Source organism: Pristiophorus japonicus, unplaced genomic scaffold (assembly GCF_044704955.1).
Source record: "Pristiophorus japonicus isolate sPriJap1 unplaced genomic scaffold, sPriJap1.hap1 HAP1_SCAFFOLD_495, whole genome shotgun sequence".
NCBI lineage: Eukaryota > Metazoa > Chordata > Chondrichthyes > Pristiophoridae > Pristiophorus > Pristiophorus japonicus.
The window spans coordinates 255,771-279,368 of NW_027254401.1; the positions used below are offsets into that span (position 1 = coordinate 255,771).

At 46.7% G+C, this 23,598-nt stretch overlaps 1 pseudogene; it reads left to right on the forward strand.

Annotated features, from left to right (window-relative positions):
• Nucleotides 1–23,598, forward strand: part of LOC139253655 (zinc finger protein 850-like) — a 105,873-nt pseudogene that overhangs the window by 59,341 nt on the left and 22,934 nt on the right.

Below are 23,598 nucleotides of genomic sequence, written 5' to 3' on the forward strand. Positions count from 1 at the left end.
CCTTCCTCTAAATCATTAATGTATATTGTAAATAGCTGGGTTCCCAGCACTGAGCCCTGCGGCACCCCACTAGTCACTGCCTGCCATTCTGAAAAGGACCCATTTAGCCCGACTCTCTGCTTCCTGTCTGCCAATCAGTTCTCTATCCACATCAGTACATTACCCCCAATAACATGTGCTTTAATTTTGCACACCAATCTCTTGTGTGGGACCTTGTCAAAAGCCTTTTGAAAGTCCAAATACACCACACCCACTGGCTCTCCCTTGTCCACTCTACTAGTTACTTCCTCAAAAGATTCCAGCAGATTTGTCAAGCATGAATTCCCTTTCATAAATCCATGTTGACATGGACTGATCCTGTCACCGCTTTCCAAATTCGCTGTTATTTCATCTTTAATAATTGATTCCAACATTTTCCCCACTACTGATGTCAGGCTAACCAGTCTATAATTACCTGTTTTCACTCTCCCTCCTTTTTTAAAAAGAGGTGTTACATTAGCTACCGTCCAGTCCACAGGAACTGATCCAGAGTCGATAGACTGTTGGAAAATGATCACCAATGCATCCACTATTTCTAGGGCCACTTCCTTAAGTACTCTGGGATGCAGACTATCAGGCCCCGGGGGTTTATCGGCCTTCAATCCCATCAATTTACCTAACACAATTTCCCACCTAATAAGGATATCCTTCAGTTCCTCCTTTTCATTAGACCCTTGGTCCCCTATACTTCTGGAAGGTTATTTGTGTCTTCCTTCGTGAAGGCAGAACCAAAGTATTTGTTCAACTGGTCTGCCATTTCTTTGTTCCCCATTATAAATTCACCTGAATCTGACTGCAAGGGACCTATGTTAGTCTTCACTAATCTTCTTCTCTTCCCATATCTATAGAAGCTTTTGCAGCCAGTTTTTATGTTCCTGGCAAGTTTCCTCTCATACTCTATTTTCCCCCTCCTAATTAAACCCTTTGTACTCCTTTGCTGTATTACAGAATTCTCCCAGTCCTCAGGTTTGCTGCTTTTCCTGGCCAATTTATATGCCTGTTTTTTGGATTTAATATTATCCTTAATTTCCCTTGTTAGCCATGGTTGAGCCACCTTCCCCGTTTTATTTTTACTCCAGACAGGGATGTACAATTGTTGAAGTTCATCAATGTGATCTTTAAATGTTTGCCATTGCCTATCCACCGTCAACCCTTTAAGTATCACTCGCCAGTCTATTCTAGCCAATTCACGTCTCATAACATCGAAGTTACCTTTCTTAAGTTCAGGACCTTAGTCTCTGAATTAACTGTGTCACTCTTCGTCTTAATAAGGAATTCTATCATATTATGGTCACTCTTCCACAAAGGACCTTACACAACAAGACTGCCAATTAGTCCTTTCTCATTACACATCAGCCAGTCTAGGATGGCCAGCCCTCTAGTTGGTTCCTCAACATATTGGTCCAGAAAACCATCCCTAATACACTCAAGGAAATCCTCCTCCATCATATTGCTACCAGTTTGGTTAGCCCAATCTATATGTAGATTAAAGTCGCCCATGATAACTGCTGTACCTTTATTGCACACATCCCTAATTTTTTGTTTGATGCTGTCCCCAAACTCACTACTACTGTTTGGTGGTCTGTACACAACTCCCACTGCATTCTCTGCTCTTTGGTATTCCGCAGATCCATCCATACAGATTCCACATCATCCAAGCTAATGTCCTTCCTTACTATTGTATAAATGTCCTCTTTTTCGAGCAACACTATCCCACCGCCTTTTCCTTTCTGTCTATCTGTCCTGAATGTTGAATACCCCTGGATGTTGAGTTCCCAGCCTTGGTCACCCTGGAGCCATGTTTCCGTGCCAATGGTATCATATTCATTAATTGCTGCCTGTGCAATTAATTCGTCCACCTTATTACGAATACTCCTCACATTGAGGCACAGAGCCTTCAGGCTTGTCTTTTTAACACACTTTGCCCTTCTAGAACTTTGCTGTAATGTGGCTCTTTTTGATTTTTGCCTTGGGTTTCTCTGCCCTCCACTTTTACTTTTCTTCTTTCTATCTTTTGCTTCTGCCCCTATTTTACTTCCCTCTGACTCCCTGCATAGGTTCCCATCCCCCTGCCACATTAGTTTAACTCCTCCACAACAGCACTAGCAAACACTCCCCCTAGGACATTTGTTGCGGTTCTGCCCAGATGCAGACCGTCCAGTTTGTACTGGTCCCACCTCCCCAGAACTGTTTCCAATGTCCCAGGAATTTGAATCCTCCCTTCTGCACCACTCCTTAAGCCACGTAGTCATCTGAACTATCCTGCAATTCCTACTCTGACTAGCACGTGGCACTGGTAGCAATCCTGAGATTACTACCTTTGATTCCTCCTTCTCGCTAGATCCTCGGTCCCCAATATTTCCTGAAGGTTATTTGTGCCATCCTTCATGAAGACAGAACCAAAGTATTTGTTGAATTGGTCTGCCATTTCTTTGTTCCCCATTATAAATTCACCTGGTTCTGACTGCAAGGGACCTACGCTTGTCTTCACTAATCTTTTTCTCTTCACATATCTATAGAAGCTTTTGCAGTCAGTTTTTATGTTCCCAGCAAGCTTCCTCTCATACTCTAGTTTCCCCCTCCTAATTGCCCTTTGTCCTTCTGTGCTGAATTCTAAATTTCTCCCAGTCCTCAGGTTTACTGCTTTTTCTGGTCAATTTATATGCCTCTTCCTTGGATTTAACACTATCCCTAATTTCCCTTGTTAGCCATCTCAAAGAAATGAAGGGACACCTGATCAGTGAACGCCTGGTAAACTAGGGGCATGAGTAGAGCTGGAACTCCAAATAGAGAAATACCGCTGATTAAAAGGGGTTAGATTCCAGAACTTACTGTCCATAGTGTTAAACCTGTGGGGCTGAGGACACAGGAGTAAAACTATGAGTGAGGGCTTGTTGGTGTGATGGCTCCCGTGAGAAAACGCACTGTATCCCAGCCAATGATCCGGCTGTAGACCCCCACAGACAATGTAGGAAGTGCAAGGTATGTAAGGATTCTATCTCGGCTCTTTAAAGAGAGGAAACATTCCCGACAGACCATTATACACAAAGGGATAGTCCTAGAGATTCAGAACACATGGGAACAGCTCTTGGGGTCTGTCCACAGGTGAATGGGACCTTGAGGTCTGGTGTTGGTTGATGGAAATTCAGTGCCAGCATCAAATGGTCACAGACCTTGTTCCCTGAATTCACTGATCTCTGGCCACTCTGAGCAAAGCTGAGCCGCTCCCCGCCATGGCCAGTGATTCCGGCAGGGGAATGTTTGCTTTTACAGCCTGGAGCAAAGGGCTTTCACCCGCTCACATCAGCTTTCTGAGTTGACTGGTTCCAGTCAATCTGCAATAATCTGAATCTACCCAGCATCTCCCGGGGTGTAACTTTCAAACTCTAACACTGTGCTGGGATGGCATTGTAGTATTGGCCAAAGGCAGCACATGGGCCTTAGACACAGACTCAGAGAGCCTCCCAGTACAGTATGGTTACAATCCCCACACCAGCCCCATTGTGGTCTCTCTCAGGGGGATTTAGTGTCCCATTTGCAGGATCAGGATTATTTTTTGTGATGTAGGTCGATAATATAAAGAACTGGCGCTGAATTTATGAAATAATAAAGCAAGAGTGTTGGAGCTTACCAATCCCAGCACAACATGTCCCCTCTGCATTGTGCAGGGAGACACGGGGCAGTCCCCGGGACTTCCTTCATGTGGACTGTGGCCACAACTGATCTAACCGGGGAGACAATGGGTTCTGCTCGATTCTAAAACACGGAACGACGGCAGCTCCAGAATGTTTGAGGATAGAGCAGGCCGTTCCTTCAACACTGGGAAACACAACCTGTGAGCTCAAATTTAATTCACAGCATTGGCGTTTGCTGAATGGAAGAATTTGTGCGTGAAAGATGATTACATTCCTTATTCCCGACTGTCAATGATGTATTATTGGAGAAGATGAAATTGGAATTAGGATTAAAATGTACTTGATAGAGATTTCGGATCATTGTTGCTAGAAATTCTGCATTAATGGAGCAGGAAGATGATTCGAGCCAGGCCTGGTGCAGATTTAATTTCACAGCAGAACTTCAGACTGGTTCCAGGCACACTTCCTGTTCGCAGTCTCTGAGACACTGGCTCCTCACACTTGGACATTGTGTGTCCACCATCTCACCCAGTCTCTGAGACATTGGCTCCTCACACTGGGACACTGTGTATCCACAGTCTCACCCAGTCTCTGAGACATTGGCTCCTCACACTGGGACACTGTGTGTCCACAGTCTCACCCAGTCTCTGAGACACTGGCTCTTCACACTGGGACACTGTGTGTCCACAGTTCCACCCAGTCTCTGAGACACTGGCTGCTCACAGTGGGACACTGTGTACCCACAGTCTCACCCAGTCTCTGAGACACTGGCTCCTGCCCGCTGTCACTGTTTATATTCTTCTATCCCCCACTGCTCTCTCCCCACTTGACAGGTTGCTGTTGTGAGGATATATGCCTCCAGAGGTTTAGCGAGATGTCTGTTCAGGCCTGGCCATTTTATGGATGGCTAATTATCAGCAAGGCGCTGTGAGACATCTAGGCACTGGAGGTGGTGTGGGCAAGAGGCAGAGGCTGATGCTGATGTCAAAGGGCTGAGGTTTGAGATAGACTGGGGAAACATGGGCTTCACAGACTGAAAAGGAAAGCTGGAATGAGCTCATAAAAAGGTGGTTATGTGCGTGGAAAAGCGGGATTCAAAACATCGCTTTGTTAAATTGTGAGAGAAGGACTCTGGGACCCGGGGTAACACTGGGAGATGATAAACTTAGGACTGATCTCAGGAATTATTCTCCTAGAGAGTGAGCAACACTTGGAGCAGACTCCAGGTGGAGCTGGGGTGACACTCACTACCAAGGACAATCTCCTCCCACTGAGCCTGGGCTGTGTTCTCCGTGGGCCTCCTGTCCTCAGGACCATGAGGCCGGGTGGACCTGTGCTGTATTTCACACAGTAAGAACAAGCCGGAGTGTGTGAATGTGAGGCTTCAGTGTGCGAGGAACCGGCATCCTCAGACACTGCTGTGGTCCAGAAATTTTCACAAATGAAATGCTGCATTGCCTACGTCATTGCTGGAGTGATTTCACCACCAGATTCCACGCCCCACCCCCACCCAAGATGGGATCCCAATATCGGGCGGTAACTGGAACGTGTGCTTCCACCACATGTTGGATTCGGGAAACCCGGAGAAAACTCTGCTGGGGTCATGGCGGGGTCACACAGCAGGGCGGAAATCTAATCACGGTGCACACTGGATGTCTACGAGCCAAGGGATGAAATCCAGCCTCCAGGACAGATGTTTGTCTTCCGTATTCGGGAGTAAAGTAGCACCTACACAGAGCGCACAGAGTAAAACAGGTTGAGCAGGATCGAAATGGAGCAATGGAACTCGCCCAATGTTCCCTCCATTCTTTTCTCTTTCCATACCGCCCCGGCCCTATAAGGGTTGATCCGCCCTCAGGGCTTTTCCCTGCAGCGAGATCACTGCACTTGTGGCAAGCAAGGCTCCCTGGCGCCATCTACTGGTAAGGATTCAACCGCCCTTGGGCTCTTTCTCCACCGGTGGGTCACTGTACCTGCCTCGGGCCGGCGTGGCTCTCTGGCGCCCTCCGCTGGCTCGCTGTATATTGTAAGATTGGTCTTTCACCACCGGTGGGTCTCTGTACCTGCAGCTCTCTGGCGCCCTCCCATGGCCTGCTGTATATTGTAAGATTGGTCTTTCCCCGCCGCTGGGTCACTGTACCTATCTCGGGCCGGCGCGGCTCTCTGGCGCCCTCCCCTGGCCTGCTGTATATTGTAAGAATGGTCTTTCCCCACCGGTGGGTCTTTGTACCTGCAGCTCTCTGGCGCCCTCCCCTGGCCTGCTGTATATTGTAACATTGGTTTTTCCCGGTGGGTCTCTGAACCTGCCTCGGGCCGGCGCGGCTCTCTGGCGCCCTCTTCTGGCCCGCTGTATAATGTACGATTGCCGGTTGAGAGCCTTTCTTTGGTCTGCTCACCACATACTCCCAACCCGACGGCCGCCGACTCAGTGTCCATTTTATTTTATTGTTTGGTTTGCCGGAAAGCACACAATGATTGGCTCTGAGTTTTATGGATTCACTGAACATTGGATCCTATTGGTTCTCGTGAATGAATTGGGCACATTTCATCACGACATGTAATTGACCAATAAAATTGGAGCTGACGATTTTTTAACTCCCAGGTAGGGTTTCAGTGTCAACTTATTCTTTCGCTCTGGCAGCTGAAGGGCATGTGCTCTTTTTACAGGACAGTCGAATATTCAGCACAACCCCGCGAGCTGGAGCCGGCACCATCCAAAGGGGAAATATTCTCCACCTCTGCGGTCCTTCCCATCACGCTCCCGTTTGTGGCCATTCCTGTGTTGCAGGAGCGGGAAAATCGAGAGGCCCATAAAAGGGGCCCGAGAGTCAGGAAGAACCACAGGAGCAGGAGCGGGAGGATCGAGAGGCCCATAAAAGGGGCCCGAGAGTCAGGAAGAACCACAGGAGCAGGAGCGGGAGGATCGAGAGGCCCATAAAAGGGGCCCGAGAGTCAGGAAGAACCACAGGAGCAGGGACAAAAAGTTTTAAAAAAAAATCAAAATCGAAGTGTGACATCACAGCCAAGTGGGTAAGTGATTGGCTGGTGGATTGGTGAGTATTTTTATTTTTCCTTTCGGTAGGAAACCTTTGGCATTGTTGCCAAATTAAGTTAATTTAAGGGTTAAGTTATGGCAGGAGAGTCCCGACCCGTGTCATGCTCCTCCTGTGCTATGTGGGAAATCAGGGATGATTCCAGTGTCCCTGACTACTATGTGTGTGGGAATTGTATCCAGCTGCAGCTCCTGACAGACTGCATTGCGGCACTGGAGCGGCACATGGAATCACTTTGGAGCATACGCGATGCTGAGCATGTCGTGAATAGCATGTTTAGTGAGTTGGTCACACCGCAGGTAATGGTTACAAAGGCAGATAGGAAATGGGTGACCATCAGGCAGAGTAGGAAGGTAGTGCAGGGGTCCCCTGCGGTCATATCCCTCCAAAACAGATATACCACTTTGGATAATGTTGGGGGGGATGGCTCATCAGGGGAAGGCAGCAGCAGCAAAGTTCATAGCACCATGGGTGGCTCTGCTGCACAGGAGGGCAGGAAAAAGAGTGGGAGAGCTAGAGTGGGAGGGGATTCTATTGTAAGGGGAATCGATAGGCGTTTCTGTGGCTGCAATCGAGACTCCAGGATGGTATGTTGCCTCCCTGGTGCAAGGGTCAAGGATGTCTGAGTGGCTGCAGGGCATTCTGGAGGGGAGGGTGAACAGTCAGTTGCCGTGGTGCATATAGGTACCAAGGATATAGGATGAGTCCTACAAGCTGAATTTATGGAGCTAGGAGGTAAATTAAAAAGTAGAACCTCAAATGTAGTAATCTCAGGATTGTTACCAGTGCCACATGCTAGTCAGAGTAGAAATAGCAGGATAGTTAAGATGAATATGTGCCTTGAGCAATGGTGCAAGAGGGAGGGATTCAAATTCCTGGGACTTTGGAACCGGTTCTAGGGGAGGTGGGACCAGTACAAACCGGATGGTCTGCACCTGGGCAGGACCAGAACCAATATCCTAGGAGGAGTGTTTGCTAGTGCTTTTGGGGAAGGTTTAAACTAATATAGCAGGGGGATGGAAATCTATGCAGGGAGACTGAGGGAAGTAAAATGGGAGCAGAAGCAAAAGGTAGAAAGGAGGTAAGGAAAAGTGGAGGGCAGAGAAATCAAAGGCAAAAATCAAAAAGGGCCACATTACAACATCATTCTAAAAGGACAACGAGTGTTAAAAAACCAAACCTGAAGGCTCTGTGCCTCAATGCGAGGAGCATTCATAATAAGGTGGATGAAGTAACTGTGCAGATAGCTGTTAACGGATATGATGTAATTGGGATTATGGAGACATGGCTGGGAACCCAACATCCAGAGGTATTCAATATTCAGGAAGGATAGACAGAAAGGAAAAGGAGGCGGGGTAGCATTGCTAGTTAAAGAGGAGATTAACGCAATAATAATGAAGGACATTAGCTTGGATGATGTGGAATCTGTATGGGTAGAGCTGCGGAACATCATAGGGCAGAAAACGCTAGTGGGAGTTGTGTACAGACCAGCAAACAGTAGGAGTGAGGTTGGGGATGGCATCAAACAGGAAATTAGGGATGCGTGAAATAAAGGTACAGCAGTTATCATGGGTGACTTTAATTTACATATAGATTGAACTAACCAAGCTGGTAGCAATACGGTGGAGGAGTATTTCCTGGACTGTATAAGCGATGGTTTTCTACACGAATATGTCGAAGAACCAACTAGAAGGCTGGCCATCCTAGACTGGATGTTGTGTAATGAGAGAGGATTAATTAGCACTCTTGTTGTGCGAGGCCCCTTGGCGAAGAGTGACCATAATATGGTAGAATTCTTCATTAAGATGGCGAGTGACACAGTTCATTCAGAGACTAGGGTCCTGAACTTAAAGAAAGGTAACTTTGATGGTATGAGATGTGAATTGGCAAGGATAGACTGGCGAATGATACTTAAAGGGTTGACAGTCAATAGGCAATGGCAGACATTTAAAAATCACATGGTTGAACTTCAACAATTGTACATCCCTGTCTGGCATACAAATAAAATGGGGAAGGAGGCTCAACCATGGCTAACAAGGGAAATTAGGGATAGTGTTAAATCCAAGGAAGAGGCATATAAATTGGTCAGAAAAAGCAGCAAACCTGAGGACTGGGAGAAATTTAAAATTCAGCAGAGGAGGACAAAGGATTTAATTAGGAGACGGAAAATAGAGTATGGGAGTAAGCTTGCAGGGAACATAAAAACTGACTGCAAAAGCTTCTATAGATATGTGAAGAGAACAAGATTAGTGAAGACAAATGTAGGTCAGTATCAGGTGAATTTATAATGGGGAACAAAGAAATGGCAGACCAATTGAACAAATACTTTGGTTCTGTCTTCACTAAGGAAGACACAAATAACCTTCAGGAAATACCAGGGGACCAAGGGTCTAGTGAGAAGGAGGAACTGAAGGAAATCCTTATTAGTCTGGAAATGTTGTCAGGGAAATTGATCGGATTTCAGGCCGATAAAACCCCAGGGCCTAATAGTCTGCATCCCAGAGTACTTAAAGAAGTGGCCCTAGAAATAGTGGATGCATTGGTGGTCATTTCCCAACATTCTATATACTCTGGATGAGTTCCTATGGAGTGGAGGGTAGCTAATGTAACCCCACTTTTTAAAAAAGGAGGGAGAGAGAAAACAAAGAATTAGAGACCGGTTAGCCTGACATTGGTAGTGGGGAAAATGTTGGAATCAATTATTAAAGTTGTAATAGCAGCACATTTGGAAAGCAGTGACAGGATCAGTCCAAGTCAGCATGGATTTATGAAAGGGAAATCATGTTGACAAATCTTTTAGAATTTTTTGAGGATGTAACTAGTAGAGTGGATAAGTCAGAACCAGTGGATGTTGTGTATTTGGACTTTCAAATGGATTTTGACAAGGTCCCACACAAGAGATTAGTGTGCAAGATAAAAGCACATGGTATTGGGGTTAATGTATTGACGTGGATAGAGAATTGGTTGGCAGACAGGAAGCAAATAGTAGGAATAAACGGGTTCTTTTCAGAATGGCAGGCAGTTACTAGTGGGGTACAGCAAGGTTCAGTGCTCGGACCCCAGCTATTTACAATATACATTAATGATTTAGACGAAGGAATTGAATGTAATATCTCCAAGTTTGCAGATGACACTAAGCTGGGTGGCAGTGTGAGCTGTGAGGAGGATGCTAAGAGGCTGCAGGGTGACTTGGACAGGTTAGGTGAGTGGGAAAATGCATTGCAGATGCAGTATAATGTAGATAAATGTGAGTTTATCCACTTTGGTGGCAAAAACAGGAAGGCAGAATATTATCTGAATGGTGACAGATTAGGAAACGGGTAAGTGCAACGAGACCTGGGTGTCATGGTACATCAGTCATTGAAAGTTGTCATGCAAGTACAGCGGGTGGTAAAGAAGGCAATTGGCATGTTGGCCTTCATAGCGAGAGTATTTGAATATAGGAACAGGGAGTCTTACTGCAGTTGTACAGGGCCTTGGTGAGGCCACACCTTGAATATAGTGTTCAGTATTAGTCTCCTAATCTGAGGAAGGACGTTCTTGCTATTGAGGGAGTGCAGCGAAGGTTCACCAGACTGAATCCCGGGATGGCAGGACTGACATATGAAGAAAGACTGGATCGACTAGGCTTATATTCACTGGAATTTAGAAGAATGAGAGGGGATCCCATAAAAATATATAAATCTCTGACAGGATTGGACAGGTTAGATGCAGGAAGAATGTTCCCGATGTTGGGGAAGTCCAGAACCAGGGGACACAGTCTAAGGATAAGGGGTAAGCCATTTAGGACCGAGATGAGGAGAAACTTCTTCACTCAGAGAATTGTGAACCCCCTCCTCCCCTGAAGGAACAGTGCAGATGGAGCTTTACTCTGTATCTTACCCTTGCTGTACCTGTCCTGGGAGTGTATGATGCGACAGTGTAGAGGGAGCTTTACTGTGTATCTGGCTCTTGCTGCATCAACATGGGAATGTTTGATGGGACAGTGTAGAGAGAGCTTTCCTCGATATCTAACCCTTGCTGTACCTGCCCTGGGGATGCTTGCTAGGACAATGTAGACGGATCTTTGTTTTGTATTTAACACGAGCTGTACCAGCCGTGGGCGTTTTTTGGACCAGGGTACAGGGAGCTTTATGGTGTATCTCGGAGCTTTACTCTGTATCTAAATGATGCTATACTTGCCCTGTGAGTTTTTGATGGTAATTGCAGAGCAAGCTTTGCTCTATCTAACCCGTGCTGTATCTGCCCTGGGAGTGATTGATGGGAAGGTATAGAGTGAGATTTTCTCTATCTAACCCGTGCTGTACCTGCCCTGGAAGTGTCTAATTAGTGAGTGTAGAACATAAGCACAAACGAATATAAGAAATAGGAGCAGCAGCAGGCCATACAGCCCCTCGAGCCTGCTCCGCCACCCAACATGATCATAGCTGATCCGATCATGGACTCGGGTCCAATTCCCTGCGCTCCCTATAACCCTTTATTTCCTTATCGGTTAATAATCTGTCTATCTCTGTCTTAAATTTATTCAATGTCCCGTCTTCCACAGCTCTCTGAGGCAGAGAATTCCACAGATTTACAACCCTCTGAGAGAAGAAATTCCTCCTCATCTCAGTTTTAAATGGGCGGACCCTTATTCTAAGATTATGCCCCCTAGTTCTAGTCTCCCCTATCGGTGGAAACATTCTCTCTGCATCCACCTTGTCAAGCCCCCCTCATAATCTTATACGTTTCGATAAGATCACCTCTCATTCTTCTGAATTCCAATGAGAAGAGGCCCAACCTTCTCAACCTTTCCTCATAAGTCAGCCCCCTCATCTCTGGAATCAACCGAGTGAACCTTCCCTGAACTGCCTCCAAAGCAAGTATATCCTTTCGTAAATATGGAAACCAAAACTGCACGCAGTATTCCAGGTGTGGCCTCACCAATACCCTGTATTACTGTAGCAAGACTTCCCTGCTTTTATACTCCATCCCCTTTGCAATAAAGGCTAAGATTCCATTGGCCTTGCTGATCACTTGCTGTACCTGCATACTAACCTTTTGTGTTTCATGCACAAGTACCCCCAGGTACCACTGTACTGCAGCACTGCAATTTTTCTCCATTTAAATAATAACTTGCTCTTTGATTTTTTTTCTGCCAAAGTGCATAACCTCACACTTTCCAACATTATACTCCATCTGCCACATTTTTGCCCACTCACTTAGCCTGTCTATGTCCTTTTGCAGGTTTTTTGTGTCCTCCTCGCACATTGCTTTTCCTCCCATCTTTGTATCATCAGCAAACTTGGCTCTGTTACGCTCGGTCCCTTCTTCCAAGTCGTTAATATAGATTGTAAATAGTTGGGGTCCCAGCACTGATCCCTGCAGCACCTCACTAGTTACTGATTGCCAACCCGAGAATGAACCATTTATCCCGACTCTCTGTTTTCTGTTAGTTAGCCAATTCTCTATCCATGCTAATCATCATCATAGGTAGTCCCTCGGAATCAAGGACGACTGGCTTCCACTCTTAGAATGAGTCCTTAGGTGGCTGAATAGTCCAATACGAGAGCCACAGTCCCTGCCACAGGTGGACAGACAGTCGTTGAGGGTAAGGGAGGGTGGGACAGGTTTGCTGCACATTCTTTCCGCTGCCTGCGCTTGATTTCTGCATCCTCTCGGCGATGAGACTCAAGGCGTTCAGCGCCCTCCCGGATGCACTTCCTCAACTTAGGGTGGTCTTTGGCCAGGGACTCCCAGGTGTCGGTGGGGATGTTGGACTTTATCAGGGAGGCTTTGAGGGTGTCCTTGTAACATTTCCTCTGTCCACCTTTGGCTCATTTGCCATGAAGGAGTTCCGAGTAGAGCGCTTGCTTTGGGAGTGTCATGTCTGGCATGCGGACAGTGTGGCCTGCCCAGTGGAGCTGATCAAGTGTGGTCAGTGCTTCAATGCTGGGGATGTTGGCCTGGTTGAGGACACTAATGTTGGTGCGTCTGTCCTCCCAGGGGATTTGTAGGATCCTGCGGAGGCATTGTTGGTATTTCTCCAGCGACTTGAGGTGTCTACTGTACATTGTCCATGTCTCTGAGCCATACAGCAGACAAATACCCCAGCTATTTACAATATACATTAATGATTTGGATGAAGGAATAGAGTGTAATATCTCCAAATTTGCAGATGACACTAAACTGGGTGGCGGTGTGAGCTGTGAGGAGGACGCTAAGAGGCTGGAGGATGACTTGGACAGGTTAGGTGAATGGGCAAATGCATGGCAGATGCAGTATAATGTAGATAAATGTGAGGTTATCCACTTTGGGAGCAAAAACATGAAGGCAGAATATTATCTGAATGGCGGCAGATTAGGAAAAGGGGAGGTACAACGAGATATGTCATGATACATCAGTCACTGAAAGTTGGCATACAGGTACAGCAGGTGGTGAAGTAGGCAAATGGTATGTTGGCCTTCATAGCTAGGGGATTTGAGTATCGGAGCAGGGAGGTCTTACTGCAGCTGTACAGTGTCTTGGTGAGGCCTCACCTGGAATATTGTTTTCCGTTTTGGTCTCCTAATCTGAGGAACCGACATTCTTGCTCTTGAGGGAGTACAGCGAAGGTTCACCAGACTGATTCCCGGGATGGCTGGACTGACATATGAGGAGAGACTGGATCGATTGGGCTTTTATTCACTGGAGTTTAGAAGGATGAGAGGGTACCTCATAGAAACGTATAAAATTCTGACAGGACTGGACATGTTAGATGCAGGAAGAATGTTCCCAATGTTGGGGAAGTCCAGAACCAGGGGACATCGTTTAAGGATAAGGGGTAGGCCATTTAGGACTGAGATGAGGAGAAACTTCTTCACTCAGAGTTGTTAACCTCTGGAATTCCCTACCACAAAGAGTTGTTGATGCCAGTTCCTTGGATATATTCAAGAGGGATATATCTTGGATATATCTCAAGATGGCTAAAGGCATCAAGGGGTATGGTGAGAAAGCGGGAAAGGGGTACTGAGGTGAATGATCAGCCATGATCTTATTGAATGGTAGTGCAAGCTCGAAGGGCCGAATGGCCTACTCCTGCACCTATTTTCTATGTTTGTATCCCTTGCTGTACCTGTCCTGGAAGTGTCTGATGGGAGAGTGTAGAGAGAGCTTAGCTCTGTATCCAACAATTGCTGTACCTACCCTGGAAGTGTCTGATGGGACAGTGTAGAGGGAGCTTTACTCTGTATCTAACCCGTGCTGTACCTGCCCTGGGAGTGTTTGAGGGAACAGAGTAGAGGGAACTTTGCTCTATCTATTCCATGCTGTACCTGCCCTGCGAGTGTTTGAGGGAACAGAGTAGATGGAGCTTTGCTCTGTATCTATCCCTTGCTGTATGTACCCATTATCCCTACTCTCTGTCTCCTGCCGTTTAACCAATTTCCTAACCAAGTCAATAATTTGCCCCCAATTCTGTGGACTTCCACCTTGAATAACAGTCTCTATTCGGGACTTTATCAAATGCCTTCTGGAAATCCATATCAATAAAATATACTAAACTAATAGTGAATTATTTCTCCCATTGAATTATTTTTAGTATCGCTTCGCTCATTAGTATTTTCTCAATACCTTCCCTGGATCCCAAGGCTAGGAGAGGCACTCTGGAAGGTATGGGGAGCTGGGACTTGTCAATGATAGTAACCTAATGTATAAAAACTGAGATAATCTAGAGTGAGAAAGGAGAAAAGACCCCAAAATGGAGCAGTTGGTAACAGGATATCAATTAGTCTCCTATGTCTTACAGAAATAAAGAACATAAGAAATAGCAGCAGGAGTTGGCCATATCACCCCTTGAGCCTGCTCTGCCATTCAGTAAGATCATGGTTAATCTTTTACCTCAACTCCACTTTCCAGCACTATCCCCATAGCCCTTGATTTCCCAAATATACACAAATCTATCCGTCTCTACCTTGAATATACTCAACGACTGAGCTTCCACACCTCTCTGGGGGAGAGAATTCCAAAGATTCATCACCCTCGGAGTGAAGAGCTTTCTCCTCATCTCAGTCCCAAATGGCCGACCCTTTATTCTGAAAATGTAACACCTGTTTCTAGACTGCACAGCCAGGGGAAACATCCACCCTGTCAAGCCCTGTAAGAATTTTATATGTTGCAGTGAGATCACCTCTCATTCTTCTACATTCATAAGAACATAAGAAATAGGAATAGGAGTAGGCCATACGGCCCCTCGAGCCTCCTCTACCATTTAATACAATCATGGCTGATCTGATCATGGACTCAGCTCCACTTCCCCGCCCGCTCCCCATAACCCATTATTGTTTAAGAAACTGTCTTAAATTTATTCATTGCCCCAGCTTCCACAGCTCTCTGAGGCAGCGAATTCCACAGATTTACAACCCTGAGAGAAGAAATTTCTCCTCATCTCAGTTTTAAATGGCAGCCCCTTATTCTAAGACCATGCCCTCTAGTTCTAGTCTCCCCCATCAGTGGAAACATCCTCTCTGCATCCACCTTATCAAGCCCCCTCATAATCTTATATGTTTCGATAAGATCCTAGAGAATATAGGCCCAGTCTGCTCAATCTCTCCTAATAGGGCAACCCACCAACCCCCCGGTCCCCACAATCCCGGGAAGCAGTCTGGTGAACCTTCATTGTATCCCGCTATGGCAAGTATATCCTTTCCTGGGTAAGGGGACCAAACCTGTACACAATACTCCAGGTGTGGTCTCACCAGGGGCCTAAATAACTGCAATAGACATCTTTACTCTTATCCTCAAATCCTCTTGTAATAAAGGCAACATACCATTTGCTTTCTTAATTGCTTGCTGTACCTGCATGTTAACTTTCAGTGATTTGTGTACAAGGACACCCAGGTCCCTCTGAACACCAACATTTCCCAATCTCTCACCATTTTAAAAAGTACTCTGCTTCTCTATCTTTCCGACCAAAGTGGATAACTTCTCATTTCTCCACATTATATTCCATTTTCCATGTTCTTACCCACTCACTGAGACTGTCAAAAACCCCTTGAAGCCTCTTTGCATCCTCCTCACAACTTATATTCCCACCTCGCTTTGTGTCATCAGCAAACTTGGATATTCGGGTTGAACCTCCCTGGTCCGGCAACTCCCTGGTCCGTCATCATTCCCGGCGAGGGGACGCGACCTGCGCTGGGTCACGGGGCTGGCCGCTTCTCCTCTCCCTCCCCCCCACCCCCCCTCCCGGTCGGGTCGGAGAGGGAGCGAGAAGTGCGGTAGCCGACCGAGGCGCCGAAGCTGGGCCTGAAATGCTGTGCAGTGGGCTACTGCACAGCGCATGCGCAGAACACAGCCGGGTCTTTGTGCAGCATTTCGGGCCCAGCTTCGGTGCCTTGGTCGGCTGGCGCACTCCTGACTCCCTCTCTGCATTGATCTGAATTGGGAGAGGGCAGCGGCCAGCCCCGGGACACAGCGTATAATGTAATGTATAGTCAATGTATTCACTGAGGCATATGAAAGCATGGGCCTTATGCTTAACATACATAAGACAAAGGTCCTTCACAAGCCTGTCACCGCCGCACAGCACTGCCCTCCAATCATCAAGATTCACGGCGCGGCCCTGGACAATGTGGACCATTTCCCATATCAACAAAGGCAGACACTGATGTGGAGATTCAGCATCGCCTCCGGTGCGCCAGCATAGCCTTCAAACACTCTTTTCTGCTGGCGGCTGAAGACCAGGCCCTCAAACCTACCACCAAACTCATGGTCTACAGGGCTGTAGTAATACCTGCCCTCCTGTATGGGTCTGAGGCATGGGCGATGTACAGAAGGCACCTCAAGTCGCTGGAGATATATCACCAACGATGTCTCGCAAGATCCTGCAAATCTCCTGGGAGGACAGATGCACCAACATCAGTGTCCTCGACCAGGCCAACATCCCCAATATTGAAGCACTGACCACACTCGATCAGCTTCGCTGGGCAGGCCACAATAGTACCATGCCAGATACGAGACTCCCTAAGCAAATGCTTTATGCGGAGCTCCTTCATGGTAAACGAGCCAAAAGGGAGGGGCGAGGCCATGGAGGGATCTGAAAACAAGCATGAATATTTTGAAATTGAGGTGTTGCTTAACCAGGAAGAATGTAGGTCAACGATGCTTCCCCAGCATTCTAGGCACACTGGCCTTCCCTCGTTCACCTGGACCTTGCTGGCTGCGATATTTCATCCTGCGACCTTGCTTCCACTTGCTTCTGCAAGAAAAAAACAAAAGGAAAAATAGCACCGCTCTGTGAGAGGTCTTCCCTCCACAGCTCAAACTGAGGTTATATGGATTACATTTCCCTTCCCGAATGCTTGAGCAGCAACTCCTATCTATTTAGATAGTCAATTTTATTTTCACACAAACCTTGGTCCAGACTTTGTGATTGAACAATACAAAAGGTATCTACAATGTGTTTGCTGCAAGCTCTTAATCTTCCCTCTCGAGCAATCTGTCGTGGAAGATAACACATGATCCCAAATCATTCATTCCAGGCATTCTTTTCAAAAAGTCTTGCATTCAATTTTGTCACCATGCTGTGGTATTCAAGATCCATTACTGCAGATAAGAAGTTGAACATAACTGGAGTTCTTCTTTTTGTTCCAGCACAGTGCAAAGTCGTTTACACCTTGAAGTTTTTCCAAGTTAAAGGGCCCTCACGGTAACTTTGCGCCGCCGTCGTCGACAGTCCCTCGAAATGAGGATGACTTGCTTTTGCTTCCACACCGAAAATATATGAGTTCACAGGTTCTTCAATGAAGGACCTAATACTCCGGATCCCGAACAACATCCAGAAGGGTGGAAGATGCCTGTGCATGGATTTTTTTAACGTGTGGTTGCACACCAGCCACCCCTCACCCCAAACCCCACACCCCAACCCCCCTCATCCCAACACCCCAACCCTCCTCACCCCAACCCTCCTCACCCCAACCCTCCTCACCCAACCCCTTCTTCACCCCAACCCCTCCTTCACCCCAACCCCTCCTTCACCCCAATCCCTCCTTCACCCCAACCCCCCTCACCCCAACCCCCCTCACCCCAACCCCCCTCACCCCAACCCCCCTCACCCCAACCCCCCTCACTCCAACCCCCTCACTCCAACCCCCTCACTCCAACCCCCCTCACTCCAACCCCCTCTCACTCCAACCCCCTCTCACTCCAACCCCCTCTCACTCCAACCCCCCTCACTCCAACCCCCCTCACTCCAACCCCCCTCACTCCAACCCCCCTCACTCCAACCCCCCTCACTCCAACCCCCCCTCACTCCAACCCCCCCTCACTCCAACCCCCCCTCACTCCAACCCCCCCTCACTCCAACCCCCCCTCACTCCAACCCCCCTCACTCCAACCCCCCTCACTCCAACCCCCCCCTCACTCCAACCCCCCCTCACTCCAACCCCCCCTCACTCCAAACCCCCCTCACTCCAAACCCCCCTCACTCCAACCCCCCGTCACTCCAACCCCCCGTCACTCCAACCCCCCCTCACTCCACCCCCCCTCACTCCAAACCCCCTCACTCCAAACCCCCCTCACTCCAACCCCCCCTCACTCCAACCCCCCCTCACTCCAACCCCCGCTCACTCCAACCCCCCCTCACTCCAACCCCCCCTCACTCCAACCCCCCCTCACTCCAACCCCCCCACTCCAAACCCCCCCTCACTCCAACCCCCCCTCACTCCAACCCCCCCTCACTCCAACCCCTCCTCACTCCAACCCCTCCTCACTCCAATCCCCCCTCACTCCAAGCCCCCTCACTCCAAGCCCCCCTCACTCCAAGCCCCCCTCACTCCAACACCCCCTCACTCCTACTCTGCAACGCCCCTCACCCCAACCCCCCTCAAACCAAACCCTCCTTGACCCCAACTCCTATTTCACACATACAGTTTCATTTTGACCATCACTTACACCAATGATCCACACTGGAGGTAAATCTCAGGAGCTTCTGTGTGATGGTGAGGTGATCACTGGACAATAAAACTCAGAGACTGGTGGAGGGCTGCTCATTATCCTCGGTGTGATTTAATCCCCTTTCCCACTGAATACTGCGGACAGACATGGTCACCTTGGTAACAGAATGGTCAGTGTGACATCACTTTCTAAACAAGAGCACACAAGACAATGGGTTATCAATAAATGGTAAATGTATTAAACAGTCTGCAATTACATTGTAAACAAAATGGAAATAAAATGTTGGAAAATAATTGGTGAAGATAATTTATTTCTGGAATTGACTAGCAACCATTAAAAATGATGTTCTTTGTATACACAAACACTATATATAGAAAAAATATGTATGCTCTATATGCTATGATAGATATATATCGATTTGTGTGCTCATTTCAGTTGTTCTGTGTAACCTGATGCGATCAACATTCTATGATCTTTAGCTCATCCGGCGGTGCTTGGTGGATCAGGATATAAAGAGACCGCGCGCTGTTCCTCCTCCCACTGTCTGGGGGAATGGGGCAGATATTTACAGGGGCAGGGACTCCCCTTTCTCTGCCTCATTATAGTTAAAGGGACAGTCCAGTTTATCTTGGGGTGTCGGAGGACTTCACTAACAGAGCTCCCATCAACAGTCGCTCCTTTCTGCACTGTGAAGTGATTGTAAAGCTGTCTATTTCAGTGACTTGAGCCTTTCTAAAATGTCTCACTGTGTTTGATCATCCAATTGTATAATTTGGAAAGATTTCAGAATTGTGCAGTGTGATGAAGGTGTTGGTTAAAGGTGGAGTCAAATTTGTTTCAAAATATTCTGTTCTAACCCTCCCCCAACCCCCCAAATTTTAGAATACTGCAATACTGACTGGGAAGTTCCCAAGTTCGATCCGTGATCTGGGCTGAGAGTTGACCTCAGCCAAGGCAGCAGTTCAGGGATTATAATTGTCCTCAGTACCACTGGGCTAAATATGAGTAAAAATCAGCCAGTGTCCCTACTGTTCATACCGATCCAGTGACCTCAACTGGGAAGTGTGTGGGTGTCATTTGAGGACAGGATTTGAAGCTGTGATGCCTACCATAGTGAAAATCCTACTGGCACTCACTGAGTCGACTGACGGTGAAGCACTAGAGGTTAACTAATGTCTGTGGAATTGCACACAGCCAGATTCAGCATTTTCTGGAGATAATAAATCTCAGACGATGAAAGGAATGTTGAATTTAGACATTGAGGATGGAGGGAGAGTGTCTAGAATAAGGAATTTACAGCTTAGGGGGGACAGGAGGGGACAGAATGTTGTGTAGAATCTAGAATTGTCTGTTCTGAATTTCTATCCTGTATTTAAAGTAACAATGTTTGTAAGCACCATTTATTTGCAGGGTATTAGAAGTGGAGAATCTGCAGCTGGGAAACTCAAACCAAACATTGCGTCAAGATTTGACAGATTCCCGGATTGTACAGATCACCTTATCATCAGCCTTTGTAAAAACACCAATCACAGTGGGGAGAAACAGGACACATGTTGTGTGTGTGGATGCACCTTCAACCAATCGTTCAGCCTGTGAGACTCGTGCACCCACCTGACTCAACACTGTAAATGTGGGGACAGTGGGAATGGATGGTGTTGTACATGGAAAGTGATTCAGTCGCTCATCTCACCAACGGACAGTTGAGTAATTAGATAACAGACTTTCTCCTGTGAATATAGAGCTGGTTTATTGGGCCGTAATGTGTTTACTTATTCATCTTGTTGACTCTAAATCTTTGCCAATTATTTGATGTGATTGGTTTACATGTACGTATTTAAAAAAATATGTTTGCTGAGTGGATTCAAATACAAATTGAAATCAAGTTTGCAGGCGTGATGCTCCATTCACACATCGAAGGTGAGAGAGATGTGGGGCACACGCTAAGTCCAGTATCTGAAGGTGATTAACAGGCTGGGTTTTATGTTTAGTGGTCCTGGGCGTGTTATCAACACCTTCCCTGGATACCAAGGCTTGGAGATCAACTCTGGAAGGTATGGGAAACTGGGATTTGCTCCTGAGAGTAACCGAAGGTATAAGAACTGAAATAATCCAGAGTTAGAGAGGAGAAAAGGCCCAAAATGGAGCAGTCGGTAACAGGATGTCAATTAGTCTCTTATTTTGGAGTCATCAAATATCGACACAGTCTGTTATTTGAAATATCAAAATATTAAACTCCAGCCCAGTTTATAGGGGTTATTAACATCAGCAGAAACAATCCCCAACTGACAGAATGAACATGATTCAGTTAGGATGTGATTAACAGCAGCAGTAACAGTAGAAACCAACCCCTGCAGTCACTTGTGAACTCGCTGGTGTCTCAGCAGGTCGGATGAATGAGTGAATCCCTTCCCACACTCAGAGCAGGTGAACAGCCTCTCCCCAGTGTGACTGTAACGATGCATTGCCAGCTTACAAGGTTGGGTTCAGTTCTGCACCCGCTGTGCGCAGAGTGAGAATAAACTCAATGAGCTGCTGATTTTCTCTGCTGGTCCAATAGGGTGAGCCCATGCTGGTCCAATAGGATGAGCCCGGGCTGGCCCAATAGGATAAGCCTGTGCTGGCCCAATAGGGTAATGTAATGACCAGAACTGTGTGAGTACTCCAGCTGTGTCCTAACTAGTGTTTTACACAGTTCGAGCATAACCTCCAGAGGGAGATGGGAGTCTGGAACTTACTGCCTGAAAGAATAGTTGGGGCAGAAACCCTCATCGCATTTACAAAAGTACTTGGATATGCACTGGAAGTGCATTAACCTACAGGGCTACGGACCAAGAGCTGGAAAGTGGGATTTGGCTGGATAGCTCTTTTTCGGCTGCACAGACATGATGGGCCTAATGGCCTCATTCTGTGTTGTAAACTGCTATGATTCCATGTCACCAATCCTCTCCTGTCTGATATAAACCAACCCCACAGTCACTGACACCAATCCCCTCCTGTCTGATATAAACCAACCCCACAGTCACTGACACCAATCCCCTCCTGTCTGATATAAACCAACCCCACAGTCACTGACACCAATCCCCTCCTGTCTGATGTAAACCAACCCCACAGTCACTGACACCAATCCTCTCCTGTCTGATGTAAACCAATCCCACAGTCACTGACACCAATCCCCTCCTGCCTGATATAAACCCACCCCACAGTCACTGACACCAATCCCATCCTGTCTGATATAATGTTGTGAAAGACAGTGGAAGGCCAGAAGATTGGGAATTTTTTAGAAAGCAGCAAAGGATGACAAAAAAATGATAGACAGAAAAGATAGCATAAGAACAAACTAGCAAGAAATATAAAAACAGACAGTAAGAGCATCGACAGGTATATAAAAAGGAAATGAGTAGCTAAAGTAAACGTTGGTCCCTTAGAGGATGAGACGGAAGAATTAATAATGGCAAACACGGAAATGGCAGAGATTTTGAACAAATATTTTGTATTGTTCTTCACGGTAGAGGACACTAAAAATATCCCATAATCAAGGAGCTATTGCGGTGGTGAGGGTGGGGTGAGGGGGGACTTAAAACAGTCACTATCACTAGAGATAAAGTACTCAGCAAACAAATGGGACTAAAGGTGGACAAATCCCCCGGACCTGATGGCATGCATCCTAAGGTCTTAAAAGAAGTGGCTGCAGAGATAGTGGATGTACTGGTTGTAATCTCCCAAAATTACCTGAATTCTGGAGAGGTCGCAGCAGACTGGAAAACTGCAAATGTAACACCCCTATTCAAGTAAGGAGGGAGGCAGAGATCAGGAAACCATAGACCAGTTAGCCTACCATCGGTCATTGGGAAAATACTGGAATGCATCATTAAGGAATTAGTAGCAGGACATTTAGAAAATCATGTTGCAGTCCAGCAGAGTCAGCATGGTTTTATGAAAGGGAAATCATGGTTAATACATTTGCTGGAGTTGCTTGGCGATGTAATGAGCAGAGTGCATAAAGGAATACCAGTTGAACTTGTATATTTGCATTTCCAGAAAGCATTCGATAAGGCACCACACAAAAGGTTACTGCACAAGCTAAGAGCTCACGGGATTGGGGGTAATATATCAGAATGGATAGAGGATTGGCTAAGTAACAGAAAATAGAGAGTCGGTATAAATGGGTCATTTTCCAGTTGGCAAACTGTAACTAGTGGGGTGCTGCAGGGATCAGTGCTGGGACCTCAACTATTTACAATTTATATTAATGACTTGGATGAAGGGACCAAGTGTAACACAGTCAGATTTGCTGATGATACAAAGATAGGTGGGAAACCAAGTTGTGAGGAAGATGCAAATAATCTAGAAAGGGATATGGATAGGATAATGAGGTACCAACGATATAGATAAAAAATGGGATGAGGTCCAACAAGCTGAATTTAGGGAGCTAGGAGTTAAATTAAAAAGTAGGACCTCAAAGGTAGTAATCTCAGGATTGTTACCAGTGCCACATGCTAGTCAGAGTAGAAATAGCAGGATAGTTAAGATGAATAAGTTTCTTGAGGAATGGTGCAAGAGAGAGGGATTCAAATTCCTGGGACATTGGAACCGGTTCTGGGGGAGGTGGGACCAATACAACCGGTCTGCACCTGGGCAGGACCGGAACTGATGTCCGAGGGGGAGTGTTTGCTAGTGCTGTTGGGGAGCGTTTAAACGAATACAGCAGGGGGATGGGAATCTATGCAGGGAGACAAAGGGAAGTAAAATGGGGGCAGAAGCAAAAGGTAGAAAGGAGATAAGGAAAAGTGGAGGGCAGAGAAATCAAAAGCAAAAATCAAAACGGGCCACATTACAACATAATTCTAAAAGCACAAAGAGTGTTAAAAAAACAAGCCTGAAGACTGTGTCTCAATGTGAGGAGCATTCATAATAAGGCGCAGATAGCTGTTAACGGATATGATGTAATTGGGATTACG